Source organism: Taudactylus pleione, unplaced genomic scaffold (genome assembly GCF_031769625.1).
Source record: "Taudactylus pleione unplaced genomic scaffold, aTauple2 ptg000050l, whole genome shotgun sequence".
Taxonomy (NCBI): domain Eukaryota; kingdom Metazoa; phylum Chordata; class Amphibia; order Anura; family Myobatrachidae; genus Taudactylus; species Taudactylus pleione.
In genome coordinates this window covers 1,687,369-1,704,288 of record NW_028284452.1, presented here as the reverse complement: position 1 = coordinate 1,704,288, position 16,920 = coordinate 1,687,369, and the positions used below count along the sequence as shown (strand labels likewise).

The following is a 16,920-nucleotide window of genomic DNA, read 5'->3' as shown; positions in this document are numbered from 1 at the left end:
TTCTGCCCACTATCAAACAGAGGACCTTTCGCATATGAGATGATTGTGATAACCACTACACTACAAAAACTGCCTCTTGGGGAAAGGAAAAGAATTAAACTTGGATGTGCAATTTGCATATGGGCTTTCAAAAATATTTTTTCTGCTAATAGTAACAGAAAAATCCAAAATAAAAAAAAAATTCTGCCCAGTTTCAAAATAGGGACCTTTCACGTGTAAGGCGAAAGTGATAACCACTACACTACAGAAACTGCCTCTGTGGGGTTGGAAAAGTATTGAACCGGTAAGAGCCATAGTAACAGAATACTCTTAAAATCATAACGTAAAAGTAAATTTCTGCCCAGTTTCAAACAGGGGACCTTTCGCGTGTGAGGCGAACGTGATAACCACTACACTACAGAAACTGCCTCTGCAGGGACGGAAAAATATTGAACCTGGAAGACCCATAGTAACAGAATACTCTTAAAATCATAACGTAAAAGTATGTTTCGGCCCACTTTCAAACTGGGGACCTTTCGCGTGGGAGGCGAATCTGATAACCACTACACTACAGAAACTGCCTCTGTGGGTACGGAAAAGTATTGAACCTGGAAGAGCCATAGTAACAGAATACTCTTAAAATCATAACGTGAAAGTATGTTTCTGCCCAGTTTCGAACTGGGGACCTTTGGCGTGTGAGGCGAACGTGATAACCACTACACTACAGAAACTGCCTCTGCGGGAACTGAAAAGTATTGAACCTGGAAGACCCATAGTAACAGAAAACTCATAAAATCATAAAGTAAAAGTATGTTTCTGCCCACTATCAAACAGAGGACCTTTCACATATGAGATGATTGTGATAACCACTACACTACAAAAACTGCCTCTGTGGGGTTGGAAAAGTATTGAACCGGGAAGAGCCATAGTAACAGAATACTCTTAAAATCATAAAGTAAAAGTAAATTTCTGCCCAGTTTCAAACAGGGGACCTTTCGCGTGTGAGGCGAACGTAATAACCACTACACTACAGAAACAGCCTCTTGTGGAGTGGCAAAGTATTGAACCTGGAAGAGCCATGGTTATAGAATACTCTTAAAATCATAATGTAAAAGTATGTTTCTGCCCACTTTCAAACTGAGGATCTTTTGCATATGAGATGAACGTGATAACCACTACACTACAGAAACTGCCTCTTGGGGAACGGAAAAGAATTAAACTTGGAAGTGCAATTTGCATATGGGCTTTCAAAAATATTTTTTCTGCTACTAGTAACAGAAAAATCCTAAAATCATAAATAAAAAAAATGTTTCTGCCCAGTTTCGAACTGGGGACCTTTCGCGTGTTAGGCGAACGTGATAACCACTACACTACAGAAACTGCCTCTGCGGGGTTGGTAAAATATTGAACCTGGAAGATCCATAGTAACAGAATACTCATAAAATCATAAAGTAAAAGTATGTTTCTGCCTACTTTCAAACTGAGGACCTTTCGCATATGAGATGAACGTCATAACCACTACACTACGAAAAATGCCTCTTGGGGAACGGAAAAGAATTAAACTTGGAAGTGCAATTTGCATATGGGCTTTCAAAAATATTTTTTCTGCTACTAGTAACAGAAAAATCCTAAAATCATAAATAAAAAAAATGTTTCTGCCCAGTTTCGAACTGGGGACCTTTCGCGTGTTAGGCGAACGTGATAACCACTACACTACAGAAACTGCCTCTGCGGGGTTGGAAAAGTATTGAACCTGGAAGACCCATAGTAACAGTATCCTCATAAAAACATAAAGTAAAAGTATGTTTCTGCCCACTTTCAAACTGGGGACCTTTTGCTTGTTTGGCGAATGTGATAACCACTACACTACAGAAACTGCCTCTGTGGGTACGGAAAAGTAATGAACCTGGAAGAGCCAAAGTAACAGAATACTCTTAAAATTATAACGAAAAAGTATGTTTCTGCCCAGTTTCGAACTGGGGACCTTTCGCGTGTTAGGCGAATGTGATAACCACTACACTACAGAAACTGCCTCTGTGGGGACGGAAAAGTATTGAACCTGGAAGAGCCATAGTAACAGAATACTCTTAAAATCATAATGTAAAAGTATGTTTCTGCCCAGTTTCGAAATGGGGACCTTTCGCGTGTGAGGCGAACGTGATAACCACTACACTACAGAAACTGCCTCTGCAAAAACGGAAAAGTATTGCACCTAGAAGAGCCATAGTAACAGAATTAAAATCATAACGTAAAAGTATGTTTCTGCCTAGTTTCGAACAGGGGACCTTTCGCGTGTTAGGTGAATGTGATAACCACTACACTACAGAAACTGCTTCTGCGAGGGCGGAAAAGTATTGAACCTGGAAGAGCCATAGTAACAGAATACTCTTAAAATCATAACGTAAAAGTATTTTTCTGCCCAGTTTCGAACTGGGGACCTTTCGCGTGTGAGGCGAACGTGATAACCACTACACTACAGAAACTGCCTCTGCAGGGACAGAAAAATATTGAACCTGGAAGACCCATAGTAACAGAATACTCTTAAAATCATAACGTAAAAGTATTTTCTGCCCACTTTCAAACTGGGGACCTTTCGCGTGGGAGGCGAATGTGATAACCACTTCACTACAGAAACTGCGTCTGTGCCAACGGAAAAGTATTGAAACTGGAAGAGCCATAGAAACAGAATACTAATAAAATCATAAAGTAAAAGTATGTTTCTGCCTACTTTCAAACTGAGGACCTTTCGCATATGAATTGAATATGATAACCACTACACTACAAAAACTGCCTCTTGGAGAACTGAAAAGAATTAAACTCGGAAGTGCAATTTGCATATGGGCTTTCAAAAATATTTTTTCTGCTAATAGTAACAGAAAAATCCTAAAATCATAAATAAAAAAAAAGGTTCTGCACAGTTTCAAACTGGGGACCTTTCGTGTGTGAGGCGAACGTGATAACCACTACACTACAGAAACTGCCTCTGTGGGGTTGGAAAAGTATTGAACCGGGAAGAGCCATAGTAACAGAATACTCTTAAAATCATAAAGTAAAAGTAAATTTCTGCCCAGTTTCAAACAGGGGACCTTTCGCGTGTGAGGCGAAAGTGATAACCACTACACTACAGAAACTGCCTCTGTGGGTACGGAAAAGTAATGAACCTGGAAGAGCCATAGTAACAGAATACTCTTAAAATCATAAATAAAAAAAATGTTTCTGCCCAGTTTCGAACTGGGGACCTTTCGCGTGTTAGGCAAACGTGATAACCACTACACTACAGAAACTGCCGCTGCGGGGTTCGAAAAGTATTGAACCTGGAAGATCCATAGTAACAGAATACTCATAAAATCATAAAGTAAAGGTATGTTTCTGCCTACTTTCAAACTGAGGACCTTTCGCATATGAGATGAATATGATAACCACTACACTACAAAAACTGCCTCTTGGAGAACTGAAAAGAATTAAACTCGGAAGTGCAATTTGCATATGGGCTTTCAAAAATATTTTTTCTGCTAATAGTAACAGAAAAATCCTAAAATCATAAATAAATAAAAAGGTTCTGCCCAGTTTCAAACTGGGGACCTTTCGCGTGTGAGGCGAACGTGATAACCACTACACTACAGAAACTGCCTCTGTAGGGACTGAAAAGTATAGAACCTGGAAGACCCATAGTAATAGAATCCTCATAAAATCATAAAGTAAAAGAATGTTTTTGCACACTTTCAAACTGGGGACCTTTCGCGTGTGAGGCGAACGTGACAACCACTACACTACAGAAACTGCCTCTGCGGGGACAGAAAAGTATTGAACCTGGAAGACCCATAGTAAAAGAATCCTCATAAAATCATAAAGTAAAAGTATGTTTTTGCCCACTTTCAAACTGGGGACCTTTCGCGTGTTAGGAGAATGTGATAACCACTACACTACAGAAACTGCCTCTGTGGGGACGGAAAAGTATTGAACCTGGAAAAGCCATAGTAACAGAATACTCTTAAAATCATAATGTAAAAGTATGTTTCTGCCCAGTTTCGAAATGGGGACCTTTCGCGTGTGAGGCGAACGTGATAACCACTACACTACAGAAACTGCCTCTGCAAAAACGGAAAAGTTTTGCACCTGGAAGAGCCATAGTAACAGAATTAAAATCATAACGTAAAAGTATGTTTCTGCCTAGTTTCAAACAGGGGACCTTTCGCGTGTGAGGTGAACGTGATAACCACTACACTACAGAAACTGCTTCTGCGAGGACGGAAAAGTATTGAACCTGGAAGAGCCATAGTAACAGAATACTCTTAAAATCATAACGTAAAAGTATTTTTCTGCCCAGTTTCGAACTGGGAACTTTTTGTGTGTTAGGCGAACATGATAACCACTACACTACAGAAACTGCGTCTGTGCCAACGGAAAAGTATTGAAACTGGAAGAGCCATAGTAACAGAATACTAATAAAATCATAAAGTAAAAGTATGTTTCTGACTACTTTCAAACTGAGGACCTTTCGCATATGAGATGAATATGATAACCACTACACTACAAAAACTGCCTCTTGGAGAACTGATAAGAATTAAACTCGGAAGTGCAATTTGCATATGGGCTTTCAAAAATATTTTTTCTGCTAATAGTAACAGAAAAATCCTAAAATCATAAATAAAAAAAAAGGATCTGCCCAGTTTCAACCTGGGGACCTTTCGCGTGTGAGGCGAACGTGATAACCACTACACTACAGAAACTGCCTCTGCAGGGACAGAAAAGTATTGAACCTGGAAGACCCATAGTAAAAGAATCCTCATAAAATCATAAAGTAAAAGTATGTTTTTGCCCACTTTCAAACTGGGGACCTTTCGCGTGCGAGGCGCATGTGATAACCACTACACTACAGAAACTGCCGCTGCGGGGACAGAAAAGTATTGAACCTGGAAAACCCATAGTAAAAGAATCCTCATAAAATCATAAAGTAAAAGTATGTTTTTGCCCACTTTCAAACTGGGGACCTTTCGCGTGTTAGGCGAATGTGATAACCACTACACTACAGAAACTGCCTCTGTGGGGACGGAAAAGTATTGAACCTGGAAGAGCCATAGTAACAGAATACTCTTAAAATCATAATGTAAAAGTATGTTTCTGCCCAGTTTCGAAATGGGGACCTTTCGCGTGTGAGGCGAACGTGATAACCACTACACTACAGAAACTGCCTCTGCAAAAACGGAAAAGTATTGCACCTAGAAGAGCCATAGTAACAGAATTAAAATCATAACGTAAAAGTATGTTTCTGCCTAGTTTCGAACAGGGGACCTTTCGCGTGTTAGGTAAATGTGATAACCACTACACTACAGAAACTGCTTCTGCGAGGGCGGAAAAGTATTGAACCTGGAAGAGCCATAGTAACAGAATACTCTTAAAATCATAACATAAAAGTATTTTTCTGCCCAGTTTCGAACTGGGGACCTTTCGCGTGTGAGGCGAACGTGATAACCACTACACTACAGAAACTGCCTCTGCAGGGACAGAAAAATATTGAACCTGGAAGACCCATAGTAACAGAATACTCTTAAAATCATAACGTAAAAGTATTTTCTGCCCACTTTCAAACTGGGGACCTTTCGCGTGGGAGGCGAATGTGATAACCACTTCACTACAGAAACTGCGTCTGTGCCAACGGAAAAGTATTGAAACTGGAAGAGCCATAGAAACAGAATACTAATAAAATCATAAAGTAAAAGTATGTTTCTGCCTACTTTCAAACTGAGGACCTTTCGCATATGAATTGAATATGATAACCACTACACTACAAAAACTGCCTCTTGGAGAACTGAAAAGAATTAAACTCGGAAGTGCAATTTGCATATGGGCTTTCAAAAATATTTTTTCTGCTAATAGTAACAGAAAAATCCTAAAATCATAAATAAAAAAAAAGGTTCTGCACAGTTTCAAACTGGGGACCTTTCGCGTGTGAGTCGAACGTGATAACCACTACACTACAGAAACTGCCTCTGCAGGGACAGAAAAGTATTGAACCTGGAAGACCCATAGTAACAGAATACTCTTAAAATCATAACGTAAAAGTATGTTTCTGCCCACTTTCAAACTGGGGACCTTTCGCGTGGGAGGCGAATGTGATAACCACTACACTACAGAAACTGCCTCTGTGGGTACGGAAAAGTATTGAACCTGGAAGAGCCATAGTAACAGAATCCTCATAAAATCATAAAGTAAAAGTATGTTTCTGCCCACTATCAAACAGAGGACCTTTCGCATATGAGATGATTGTGATAACCACTACACTACAAAAACTGCCTCTTGGGGAAAGGAAAAGAATTAAACTTGGATGTGCAATTTGCATATGGGCTTTCAAAAATATTTTTTCTGCTAATAGTAACAGAAAAATCCAAAATAAAAAAAAAATTCTGCCCAGTTTCAAAATAGGGACCTTTCACGTGTAAGGCGAAAGTGATAACAACTACACTACAGAAACTGCCTCTGTGGGGTTGGAAAAGTATTGAACCGGGAAGAGCCATAGTAACAGAATACTCTTAAAATCATAAAGTAAAAGTAAATTTCTGCCCAGTTTCAAACAGGGGACCTTTCGCGTGTGAGGTGAAAGTGATAACCACTACACTACAGAAACTGCCTCTGTGGGGTTGGAAAAGTATTGAACCTGGAAGAGCCATGGTTATAGAATACTCATAAAATCATAAAGTAAAAGTATGTTTCTGCCTACTTTCAAACTGAGGACCTTTCGCATATGAGATGAACATGATAACCACTACACTACGAAAACTGCCTCTTGGGGAACGGAAAAGAATTAAACTTGGAAGTGCAATTTGCATATGGTCTTTCAAAAATATTTTTTCTGCTACTAGTAACAGAAAAATCATAAAATCATAAATAAAAAAAATGTTTCTGCCCAGTTTAGAACTGGGGACCTTTTGCGTGTTAGGCGAACGTGATAACCACTACACTACAGAAACTGCCTCTGCGGGGTTGGAAAAGTATTGAACCTGGAAGACCCATAGTAACAGTATCCTCATAAAAACATAAAGTAAAAGTATGTTTCTGCCCACTTTCAAACTGGGGACCTTTTGCTTGTTTGGCGAATGTGATAACCACTACACTACAGAAACTTCCTCTGTGGGTACGGAAAAGTAATGAACCTGGAAGAGCCATAGTAACAGAATACTCTTAAAATCATAAATAAAAAAAATGTTTCTGCCCAGTTTCGAACTGGGGACCTTTCATGTGTTAGGCGAACGTGATAACCACTACACTACAGAAACTGCCGCTGCAGGGTTGGAAAAGTATTGAACCTGGAAGATCCATAGTAACAGAATACTCATAAAATCATAAAGTAAAAGTATGTTTCTGCCCACTTTCAAACTGAGGACCTTTCGCATATGAGATGAACGTGATAACCACTACACTACGAAAACTGCCTCTTGGGGAACGGAAAAGAATTAAACTTGGAAGTGCAATTTGCATATGGGCTTTCAAAAATATTTTTTCTGCTACTAGTAACAGAAAAATCCTAAAATCCTAAATAAAAAAAATGTTTCTGCCCAGTTTCGAACTGGGGACCTTTCGCGTGTTAGGCGAACATGATAACCACTACACTACAGAAACTGCCGCTGCGGGGTTGGAAAAGTATTGAACCTGGAAGATCCATAGTAACAGAATACTCATAAAATCATAAAGTAAAAGTATGTTTCTGCCTACTTTCAAACTGAGGACCTTTCGCATTTGAGATGAACGTGATAACCACTACACTACTAAAATTGCCTCTTGGGGAACGGAAAAGAATTGAACTTGGAAGTGCAATTTGCATATGGGCTTTCAAAAATATTTTTTCTGCTACTAGTAACAGAAAAATCCTAAAATCATAAATAAAAAAAATGTTTCTGCCCAGTTTCGAACTGGGGACCTTTCGCGTGTTAGGCGAATGTGATAACCACTACACTACAGAAACTGCCTCTGTTGGGTTGGAAAAGTATTGAACCTGGAAGACCCATAGTAACAGTATCCTCATAAAAACATAAAGTAAAAGTATGTTTCTGCCCACTTTCAAACTGGGGACCTTTGGCTTGTTTGGCGAATGTGATAACCACTACACTACAGAAACTGCCTCTGTGGGTACGGAAAAGTAATGAACCTGGAAGAGCCATAGTAACAGAATACTCTTAAAATCATAACGAAAAAGTATGTTTCTGCCCAGTTTCGAACTGGGGACCTTTCGCGTGGGAGGCGAACATGATAACCACTACACTACAGAAACTGCCTCTACAGGGACGGAAAAATATTGAACCTGGAAGACCCATAGTAACAGAATACTAATAAAATCATAAAGTAAAGGTATGTTTCTGCCTACTTTCAAACTGAGGACCTTTCGCATATGAGATGAATATGATAACCACTACACTACAAAAACTGCCTCTTGGAGAACTGAAAAGAATTAAACTCGGAAGTGCAATTTGCATATGGGCTTTCAAAAATATTTTTTCTGCTAATAGTAACAGAAAAATCCTAAAATCATAAAAAAAAAAAAAGTTCTGCCCAGTTTCAAACTGGGGGCCTTTCGCGTGTGAGGCGAACGTGATAACCACTACACTACAGAAACTGCCTCTGCAGGGACTGAAAAGTATTGAACCTGGAAGACCCATAGTAATAGAATCCTCATAAAATCATAAAGTAAAAGTATGTTTTTGCCCACTTTCAAACTGGGGACCTTTCGCATGTGAGGTGAACGTGATAACCACTACACTACAGAAACTGCCTCTGCGGGGACAGAAAAGTATTGAACCTGGAAGACCCATAGTAAAAGAATCCTCATAAAATAATAAAGTAAAAGTATGTTTTTGCCCACTTTCAAACTGGGGACCTTTCGCGTGTTAGGAGAATGTGATAACCACTACACTACAGAAACTGCCTCTGTGGGGACGGAAAAGTATTGAACCTGGAAAAGCCATAGTAACAGAATACTCTTAAAATCATAATGTAAAAGTATGTTTCTGCCCAGTTTCGAAATGGGGACCTTTCGCGTGTGAGGCGAACGTGATAACCACTACACTACAGAAACTGCCTCTGCAAAAACGGAAAAGTATTGCACCTGGAAGAGCCATAGTAACAGAATTAAAATCATAACGTAAAAGTATGTTTCTGCCTAGTTTCAAACAGGGGACCTTTCGCATGTGAGGTGAACGTGATAACCACTACACTACAGAAACTGCTTCTGTGAGGATGGAAAAGTATTGAACCTGGAAGAGCCATAGTAACAGAATACTCTTAAAATCATAACGTAAAAGTATTTTTCTGCCCAGTTTTGAACTGGGGACCTTTCGCGTGTGAGGCGAACGTGATAACCACTACAATACAGAAACTGCCTCTGCAGGGATGGAAAAATATTGAACCTGGAAGATCCATAGTAACAGAATACTCTTAAAATCATAACGTGAAAGTATGTTTCTGCCCAGTTTTGAACTGGGGACTTTTCGCGTGTGAGGCAAACGTGATAACCACTACACTACAGAAACTGCCGCTGCGGGGTTGGAAAAGTATTGAACCTGGAAGATCCATAGTAACAGAATACTCATAAAATCATAAAGTAAAAGTATGTTTCTGCCTACTTTCAAACTGAGGACCTTTCGCATTTGAGATGAACGTGATAACCACTACACTACTAAAATTGCCTCTTGGGGAACGGAAAAGAATTGAACTTGGAAGTGCAATTTGCATATGGGCTTTCAAAAATATTTTTTCTGCTACTAGTAACAGAAAAATCCTAAAATCATAAATAAAAAAAATGTTTCTGCCCAGTTTCAAACTGGGGACCTTTCGCGTGTTAGGCAAATGTGATAACCACTACACTACAGAAACTGCCTCTGTTGGGTTGGAAAAGTATTGAACCTGGAAGACCCATAGTAACAGTATCCTCATAAAAACATAAAGTAAAAGTATGTTTCTGCCCACTTTCAAACTGGGGACCTTTTGCGTGTGAGGCGAACGTGATAACCACTACACTACAGAAACTGCCTCTGCGGGGACAGAAAAGTATTGAACCTGGAAGACCCATAGTAAAAGAATCCTCATAAAATCATAAAGTAAAAGTATGTTTTTGCCCACTTTCAAACTGAGGACCTTTCGCGTGTGAGGCGAATGTGATAACCACTACACTACAGAAACTGCCTCTGCGGGGACAGAAAAGTATTGAACCTGGAAGACCCATAGTAAAAGAATCCTCATAAAATCATAAAGTAAAAGTATGTTTTTGCCCACTTTCAAACTGGGGACCTTTCGCGTGTTAGGCGAATGTGATAACCACTACACTACAGAAACTGCCTCTGTGGGGACGGAAAAGTATTGAACCTGGAAGAGCCATAGTAACAGAATACTCTTAAAATCATAATGTAAAAGTATGTTTCTGCCCAGTTTCGAAATGGGGACCTTTAGCGTGTGAGGCGACCGTGATAACCACTACACTACAGAAACTGCCTCTGCAAAAACGGAAAAGTATTGCACCTGGAAGAGCCATAGTAACAGAATTAAAATCATAACGTAAAAGTATGTTTCTGCCTAGTTTCAAACAGGGGACCTTTCGCGTGTGAGGTGAATGTGATAACCACTACACTACAGAAACTGCTTCTGTGAGGACGGAAAAGTATTGAACCTGGAAGAGCCATAGTAACAGAATACTCTTAAAATCATAATGTAAAAGTATTTTTCTGCCCAGTTTCGAACTGGGGACCTTTCGCGTGGGAGGCGAACGTGATAACCACTACACTACAGAAACTGCCTCTGCTGGGACAGAAAAATATTGAACCTGGAAGATCCATAGTAACAGAATACTCTTAAAATCATAACGTAAATAATCATAAATAAAAAAAATGTTTCTGCCCACTTTCAAACTGAGGCCCTTTTGCATATGAGATGATTGTGATAACCACTACACTTCAAAAACTGCCCCCTGAGGAAAGGAAAAGAATTAAACTTGGATGTGCAATTTGCATATGGGCTTTCAAAAATATTTTTTCTGCTAATAGTAACTGAAAAATCCAAAATAAAAAAAAAATTCTGCCCAGTTTCAAACTGGGGACCTTTCACGTGTAAGGCGAAAGTGATAACCACTACACTACAGAAACTGCCTCTGTGGGGTTGGAAAAGTATTGAACCGGGAAGAGCCATAGTAACAGAATACTCTTAAAATCATAAAGTAAAAGTAAGTTTCTGCCCAGTTTCAAACAGGGGACCTTTCGCGTGTGAGGCGAACGTGATAACCACTACACTACAGAAACTGCCTCTTGTGGAGTGGCAAAGTATTGAACCTGGAAGAGCCATGGTTATAGAATACTCTTAAAATCATAATGTAAAATTATGTTTCTGCCCACTTTCAAACTGAGGATCTTTCGCATATGAGATGAACGTGATAACCACTACACTACAGAAACTGCCTCTTGGGGAACGGAAAAGAATTAAACTTGGAAGTGCAATTTGCATATGGGCTTTCTAAAATATTTTTTCTGCTACTAGTAACAGAAAAATCCTAAAATCATAAATACAAAAAATGTTTCTGCCTAGTTTCGAACTGGGGATCTTTCACGTGTAAGGCGAAAGTGATAACCACTACACTACAGAAACTGCCTCTGTGGGGATGGAAAAGTATTGAACCGGGAAGAGCCATAGTAACAGAATACTCTTAAAATCATAAAGTAAAAGTATGATTCTGCCTACTTTCAAACTGAGGACTTTTCGCATATGAGATGAATGTGATAACCACTACACTACAGAAACAGCCTCTTGTGGAGTGGCAAAGTATTGAACCTGGAAGAGCCATAGTAACAGAATACTCTTAAAATCATAATGTAAAAGAATGTTTCTGCCCCACTTTCAAACTGAGGATCTTTCGCATATGAGATGAACATGATAACCACTACACTACGAAAACTGCCTCTTGGGGAACGGAAAAGAATTAAACTTGGAAGTGCAATTTGCATATGGGCTTTCAAAAATATTTTTTCTGCTACTAGTAACAGAAAAATCATAAAATCATAAATAAAAAAAATGTTTCTGCCCAGTTTCGAACTGGGGACCTTTCGCGTATTAGGCGAACGTGATAACCACTACACTACAGAAACTGCCTCTGTGGGGTTGGAAAAGTATTGAACCTGGAAGACCCATAGTAACAGTATCCTCATAAAAACATAAAGTAAAAGTTTGTTTCTGCCCACTTTCAAACTGGGGACCTTTTGCTTGTTTGGCGAATGTGATAACCACTACACTACAGAAACTGCCTCTGTGTGTACGGAAAAGTAATGAACCTGGAAGAGCCATAGTAACAGAATACTCTTAAAATCATAACGAAAAAGTATGTTTCTGCCCAGTTTCGAACTGGGGACCTTTCGCGTGTGAGGTGAACGTGATAACCACTACACTACAGAAACTGCCTCTGCAGGGACGGAAAAATATTGAACCTGGAAGATCCATAGTAACAGAATACTCTTAAAATCATAACGTAAAAGGATGTTTCTGCCCAGTTTCAAACTGGGAACTTTTTGCGTGTTAGGCGAACGTGATAACCACTACACTACAGAAACTGCGTCTGTGCCAACGGAAAAGTATTGAAACTGGAAGAGCCATAGTAACAGAATACTAATAAAATCATAAAGTAACAGTATGTTTCTGCCTACTTTCAAACTGAGGACCTTTCGCATTTGATATGAATATGATAACCACTACACTACAAAAACTGCCTCTTGGAGAACTGAAAAGAATTAAACTCAGAAGTGCAATTTGCATATGGGCTTTCAAAAATATTTTTTCTGCTAATAGTAACAGAAAAATCCTAAAATCATAAATAAAAAAATAGGTTCTGCCCACTTTCAAACTGGGGACCTTTCGCGTGTGAGGCGAACGTGATAACCACTACACTACAGAAACTGCCTCTGCGGGGTTGGAAAAGTATTGAACCTGGAAGATCCATAGTAACAGAATACTCATAAAATCATAAAGTAAAAGTATGTTTCTGCCTACTTTCAAACTGAGGACCTTTCGCATATGAGATGAACGTGATAACCACTACACTACGAAAACTGCCTCTTGGGGAACGGAAAAGAATTAAACTTGGAAGTGCAATTTGCATATGGGCTTTCAAAAATATTTTTTCTGCTACTAGTAACAGAAAAATCATAAAATCATAAATAAAAAAAATGTTTCTGCCCAGTTTCGAACTGGGGACTTTTCGCGTATTAGGCGAACGTGATAACCACTACACTACAGAAACTGCCTCTGTGGGGTTGGAAAAGTATTGAACCTGGAAGACCCATAGTAACAGTATCCTCATAAAAACATAAAGTAAAAGTTTGTTTCTGCCCACTTTCAAACTGGGGACCTTTTGCTTGTTTGGCGAATGTGATAACCACTACACTACAGAAACTGCCTCTGTGTGTACGGAAAAGTAATGAACCTGGAAGAGCCATAGTAACAGAATACTCTTAAAATCATAACGAAAAAGTATGTTTCTGCCCAGTTTCGAACTGGGGACCTTTCGCGTGTGAGGCGAACGTGATAACCACTACACTACAGAAACTGCCTCTGCAGGGACGGAAAAATATTGAACCTGGAAGACCCATAGTAACAGAATACTCTTAAAATCATAACGTAAAAGTATGTTTCTGCCCAGTTTCAAACTGGGAACTTTTTGTGTGTTAGGCGAACGTGATAACCACTACACTACAGAAACTGCATCTGTGCCAACGGAAAAGTATTGAAACTGGAAGAGCCATAGTAACAGAATACTAATAAAATCATAAAGTAAAAGTATCTTTCTGCCTACTTTCAAACTGAGGACCTTTCGCATTTGAGATGAATATGATAACCACTACACTACAAAAACTGCCTCTTGGAGAACTGAAAAGAATTAAACTCAGAAGTGCAATTTGCATATGGGCTTTCAAAAATATTTTTTCTGCTAATAGTAACAGAAAAATCCTAAAATCATAAATAAAAAAAAAGGATCTGCCCAGTTTCAAACTGGGGACCTTTCGCGTGTGAGGCGAACGTGATAACCACTACACTACAGAAACTGCCTCTGCAGGGACAGAAAAGTATTGAACCTGGAAGACCCATAGTAAAAGAATCCTCATAAAATCATAAAGTAAAAGTATGTTTTTGCCCACTTTCAAACTGGGGACCTTTCGAGTGTGAGGCGAATGTGATAACCACTACACTACAGAAACTGCCGCTGCGGGGACAGAAAAGTATTGAACCTGGAAAACCCATAGTAAAAGAATCCTCATAAAATCATAAAGTAAAAGTATGTTTTTGCCCACTTTCAAACTGGGGACCTTTCGCGTGTTAGGCGAATGTGATAACCACTACACTACAGAAACTGCCTCTGTGGGGACGGAAAAGTATTGAACCTGGAAGAGCCATAGTAACAGAATACTCTTAAAATCATAATGTAAAAGTATGTTTCTGCCCAGTTTCGAAATGGGGACCTTTCGCTTGTGAGGCGAACGTGATAACCACTACACTACAGAAACTGCCTCTGTAAAAACGGAAAAGTATTGCACCTAGAAGAGCCATAGTAACAGAATTAAAAATATTAACGTAAAAGTATGTTTCTGCCTAGTTTCGAACAGGGGACCTTTCGCGTGTGAGGTGAATGTGATAACCACTACACTACAGAAACTGCTTCTGCGAGGACGGAAAAGTATTGAACCTGGAAGAGCCATAGTAACAGAATACTCTTAAAATCATAACGTAAAAGTATTTTTCTGCCCAGTTTCGAACTGGAGACCTTTCGCGTGTGAGGCGAACGTGATAACCACTACACTACAGAAACTGCCTCTGCAGGGACAGAAAAATATTGAACCTGGAAGACCCATAGTAACAGAATACTCTTAAAATCATAACGTAAAAGTATGTTTCTGCCCACTTTCAAACTGGGGACCTTTCGCGTGGGAGGCGAATGTGATAACCACTTCACTACAGAAACTGCGTCTGTGCCAATGGAAAAGTATTGAAACTGGAAGAGCCATAGTAACAGAATACTAATAAAATCATAAAGTAAAAGTATGTTTCTGCCTACTTTCAAACTGAGGACCTTTCGCATATGAGATGAATATGATAACCACTACACTACAAAAACTGCCTCTTGGAGAACTGAAAAGAATTAAACTCGGAAGTGCAATTTGCATATGGGCTTTCAAAAACATTGTTTCTGCTAATAGTAACAGAAAAATCCTATAATCATAAATAAAAATAAAGGTTCTGCCCAGTTTCAAACTGGGGACCTTTCGCGTGTGAGGCAAACGTGATAACCACTACACTACAGAAACTGCCTCTGCAGGGACAGAAAAGTATTGAACCTGGAAGACCCATAGTAAAAGAATCCTCATAAAATCATAAAGTAAAAGTATGTTTTTGCCTACTTTCAAACTGGGGACCTTTCGCGTGTGAGGCGAATGTGATAACCACTACACTACAGAAACTGCCTCTGCGGGGACAGAAAAGTATTGAACATGGAAGACCCATAGTAAAAGAATCCTCATAAAATCATAAAGTAAAAGTATGTTTTTGCCCACTTTCAAACTGGGGACCTTTCGCGTGTTAGGCGAATGTGATAACCACTACACTACAGAAACTGCCTCTGTGGGGACGGAAAAGTATTGAACCTGGAAGAGCCATAGTAACAGAATACTCTTAAAATCATAATGTAAAAGTATGTTTCTGCCCAGTTTCGAAATGGTGACCTTTCGCGTGTGAGGCGAACGTGATAACCACTACACTACAGAAACTGCCTCTGCAAAAATGGAAAAGTATTGCACCTGGAAGAGCCATAGTAACAGAATTAAAATCATTAAGTAAAAGTATGTTTCTGCCTAGTTTCGAACAGGGGACCTTTCGCGTGTGAGGTGAACGTGATAACCACTACACTACAGAAACTGCTTCTGCGAGGATGGAAAAGTATTGAACCTGGAAGAGCCATAGTAACAGAATACTCTTAAAATCATAACGTAAAAGTATTTTTCTGCCCAGTTTCAAACTGGGGACCTTTCTCGTATGAAGCGAACGTGATAACCTCTACACTACAGAAACTGCCTCTGCAGGTACAGAAAAATATTGAACCTGGAAGACCCATAGTAACAGAATACTCTTAAAATCATAACGTAAAAGTATGTTTCTGCCCACTTTCAAACTGGGGACCTTTCGCGTGGGAGGCGAATGTGATAACCACTACACTACAGAAACTGCCTCTGTGGGTACGGAAAAGTATTGAACCTGGAAGACCCATAGTAAAAGAATCCTCATAAAATCATAAAGTAAAAGTATGTTTCTGCCCACTATCAAACAGAGGACCTTTCGCATATGAGATGATTGTGATAACCACTACACTACAAAAACTGCCTCTTGGGGAAAGGAAAAGAATTAAACTTGGATGTGCAATTTGCATATGGGCTTTCAAAAATATTTTTTCTGCTAATAGTAACAGAAAAATCCAAAATAAAAAAAAAATTCTGCCCAGTTTCAAAATAGGGACCTTTCACGTGTAAGGCGAAAGTGATAACCACTACACTACAGAAACTGCCTCTGTGGGGTTGGAAAAGTATTGAACCGGGAAGAGCCATAGTAACAGAATACTCTTAAAATCATAAAGTAAAAGTAAATTTCTGCCCAGTTTCAAACAGGGGACCTTTCGCGTGTGAGGCAAACGTGATAACCACTACACTACAGAAACAGCCTCTTGAGGAGTGGCAAAGTATTGAACCTGGAAGAGCCATGGTTATAGAATACTCATAAAATCATAAAGTAAAAGTATGTTTCTGCCTACTTTCAAACTGAGGACCTTTCGCATATGAGATGAACATGATAACCACTACACTACGAAAACTGCCTCTTGGGGAACGGAAAAGAATTAAACTTGGAAGTGCAATTTGCATATGGGCTTTCAAAAAT

At 39.3% G+C, this 16,920-nt stretch overlaps 25 non-coding genes across 25 annotated transcripts; all 25 read right to left on the bottom strand.

Annotated features, from left to right (window-relative positions):
• Window positions 1-637: 637 nt before the first annotated feature.
• TRNAV-CAC (transfer RNA valine (anticodon CAC)) lies at window positions 638-710 on the bottom strand. Its single transcript has one exon. It is a non-coding gene; the product is annotated as a tRNA-Val (tRNA).
• A 576-nt stretch (window positions 711-1,286) lies between these two features.
• On the bottom strand, window positions 1,287-1,359 carry TRNAV-AAC (transfer RNA valine (anticodon AAC)). The gene has a single exon. It is a non-coding gene; the product is annotated as a tRNA-Val (tRNA).
• Window positions 1,360-1,629: 270 nt separating this feature from the next.
• On the bottom strand, window positions 1,630-1,702 carry TRNAV-AAC (transfer RNA valine (anticodon AAC)). The gene has a single exon. It is a non-coding gene; the product is annotated as a tRNA-Val (tRNA).
• A 233-nt stretch (window positions 1,703-1,935) lies between these two features.
• On the bottom strand, window positions 1,936-2,008 carry TRNAV-AAC (transfer RNA valine (anticodon AAC)). The gene has a single exon. It is a non-coding gene; the product is annotated as a tRNA-Val (tRNA).
• Window positions 2,009-2,088: 80 nt separating this feature from the next.
• TRNAV-CAC (transfer RNA valine (anticodon CAC)) lies at window positions 2,089-2,161 on the bottom strand. Its single transcript has one exon. It is a non-coding gene; the product is annotated as a tRNA-Val (tRNA).
• Window positions 2,162-2,389: 228 nt separating this feature from the next.
• On the bottom strand, window positions 2,390-2,462 carry TRNAV-CAC (transfer RNA valine (anticodon CAC)). The gene has a single exon. It is a non-coding gene; the product is annotated as a tRNA-Val (tRNA).
• Window positions 2,463-3,190: 728 nt separating this feature from the next.
• TRNAV-AAC (transfer RNA valine (anticodon AAC)) lies at window positions 3,191-3,263 on the bottom strand. The gene has a single exon. It is a non-coding gene; the product is annotated as a tRNA-Val (tRNA).
• A 729-nt stretch (window positions 3,264-3,992) lies between these two features.
• Window positions 3,993-4,065, bottom strand: TRNAV-CAC (transfer RNA valine (anticodon CAC)). The gene has a single exon. It is a non-coding gene; the product is annotated as a tRNA-Val (tRNA).
• A 1,030-nt stretch (window positions 4,066-5,095) lies between these two features.
• TRNAV-CAC (transfer RNA valine (anticodon CAC)) lies at window positions 5,096-5,168 on the bottom strand. Its single transcript has one exon. It is a non-coding gene; the product is annotated as a tRNA-Val (tRNA).
• Window positions 5,169-5,396: 228 nt separating this feature from the next.
• On the bottom strand, window positions 5,397-5,469 carry TRNAV-CAC (transfer RNA valine (anticodon CAC)). Its single transcript has one exon. It is a non-coding gene; the product is annotated as a tRNA-Val (tRNA).
• A 1,405-nt stretch (window positions 5,470-6,874) lies between these two features.
• Window positions 6,875-6,947, bottom strand: TRNAV-AAC (transfer RNA valine (anticodon AAC)). Its single transcript has one exon. It is a non-coding gene; the product is annotated as a tRNA-Val (tRNA).
• Window positions 6,948-7,180: 233 nt separating this feature from the next.
• TRNAV-AAC (transfer RNA valine (anticodon AAC)) lies at window positions 7,181-7,253 on the bottom strand. The gene has a single exon. It is a non-coding gene; the product is annotated as a tRNA-Val (tRNA).
• Window positions 7,254-7,523: 270 nt separating this feature from the next.
• Window positions 7,524-7,596, bottom strand: TRNAV-AAC (transfer RNA valine (anticodon AAC)). Its single transcript has one exon. It is a non-coding gene; the product is annotated as a tRNA-Val (tRNA).
• A 270-nt stretch (window positions 7,597-7,866) lies between these two features.
• On the bottom strand, window positions 7,867-7,939 carry TRNAV-AAC (transfer RNA valine (anticodon AAC)). The gene has a single exon. It is a non-coding gene; the product is annotated as a tRNA-Val (tRNA).
• A 233-nt stretch (window positions 7,940-8,172) lies between these two features.
• TRNAG-CCC (transfer RNA glycine (anticodon CCC)) lies at window positions 8,173-8,245 on the bottom strand. The gene has a single exon. It is a non-coding gene; the product is annotated as a tRNA-Gly (tRNA).
• A 728-nt stretch (window positions 8,246-8,973) lies between these two features.
• TRNAV-CAC (transfer RNA valine (anticodon CAC)) lies at window positions 8,974-9,046 on the bottom strand. Its single transcript has one exon. It is a non-coding gene; the product is annotated as a tRNA-Val (tRNA).
• Window positions 9,047-9,427: 381 nt separating this feature from the next.
• TRNAV-CAC (transfer RNA valine (anticodon CAC)) lies at window positions 9,428-9,500 on the bottom strand. The gene has a single exon. It is a non-coding gene; the product is annotated as a tRNA-Val (tRNA).
• A 270-nt stretch (window positions 9,501-9,770) lies between these two features.
• TRNAV-AAC (transfer RNA valine (anticodon AAC)) lies at window positions 9,771-9,843 on the bottom strand. The gene has a single exon. It is a non-coding gene; the product is annotated as a tRNA-Val (tRNA).
• Window positions 9,844-10,683: 840 nt separating this feature from the next.
• TRNAG-CCC (transfer RNA glycine (anticodon CCC)) lies at window positions 10,684-10,756 on the bottom strand. Its single transcript has one exon. It is a non-coding gene; the product is annotated as a tRNA-Gly (tRNA).
• Window positions 10,757-11,528: 772 nt separating this feature from the next.
• TRNAV-UAC (transfer RNA valine (anticodon UAC)) lies at window positions 11,529-11,601 on the bottom strand. Its single transcript has one exon. It is a non-coding gene; the product is annotated as a tRNA-Val (tRNA).
• A 424-nt stretch (window positions 11,602-12,025) lies between these two features.
• TRNAI-AAU (transfer RNA isoleucine (anticodon AAU)) lies at window positions 12,026-12,098 on the bottom strand. Its single transcript has one exon. It is a non-coding gene; the product is annotated as a tRNA-Ile (tRNA).
• Window positions 12,099-12,331: 233 nt separating this feature from the next.
• On the bottom strand, window positions 12,332-12,404 carry TRNAV-CAC (transfer RNA valine (anticodon CAC)). Its single transcript has one exon. It is a non-coding gene; the product is annotated as a tRNA-Val (tRNA).
• Window positions 12,405-13,170: 766 nt separating this feature from the next.
• Window positions 13,171-13,243, bottom strand: TRNAI-AAU (transfer RNA isoleucine (anticodon AAU)). The gene has a single exon. It is a non-coding gene; the product is annotated as a tRNA-Ile (tRNA).
• Window positions 13,244-13,476: 233 nt separating this feature from the next.
• On the bottom strand, window positions 13,477-13,549 carry TRNAV-CAC (transfer RNA valine (anticodon CAC)). Its single transcript has one exon. It is a non-coding gene; the product is annotated as a tRNA-Val (tRNA).
• An 882-nt stretch (window positions 13,550-14,431) lies between these two features.
• Window positions 14,432-14,504, bottom strand: TRNAV-CAC (transfer RNA valine (anticodon CAC)). The gene has a single exon. It is a non-coding gene; the product is annotated as a tRNA-Val (tRNA).
• Between the last annotated feature and the right edge of the window lie 2,416 nt (window positions 14,505-16,920).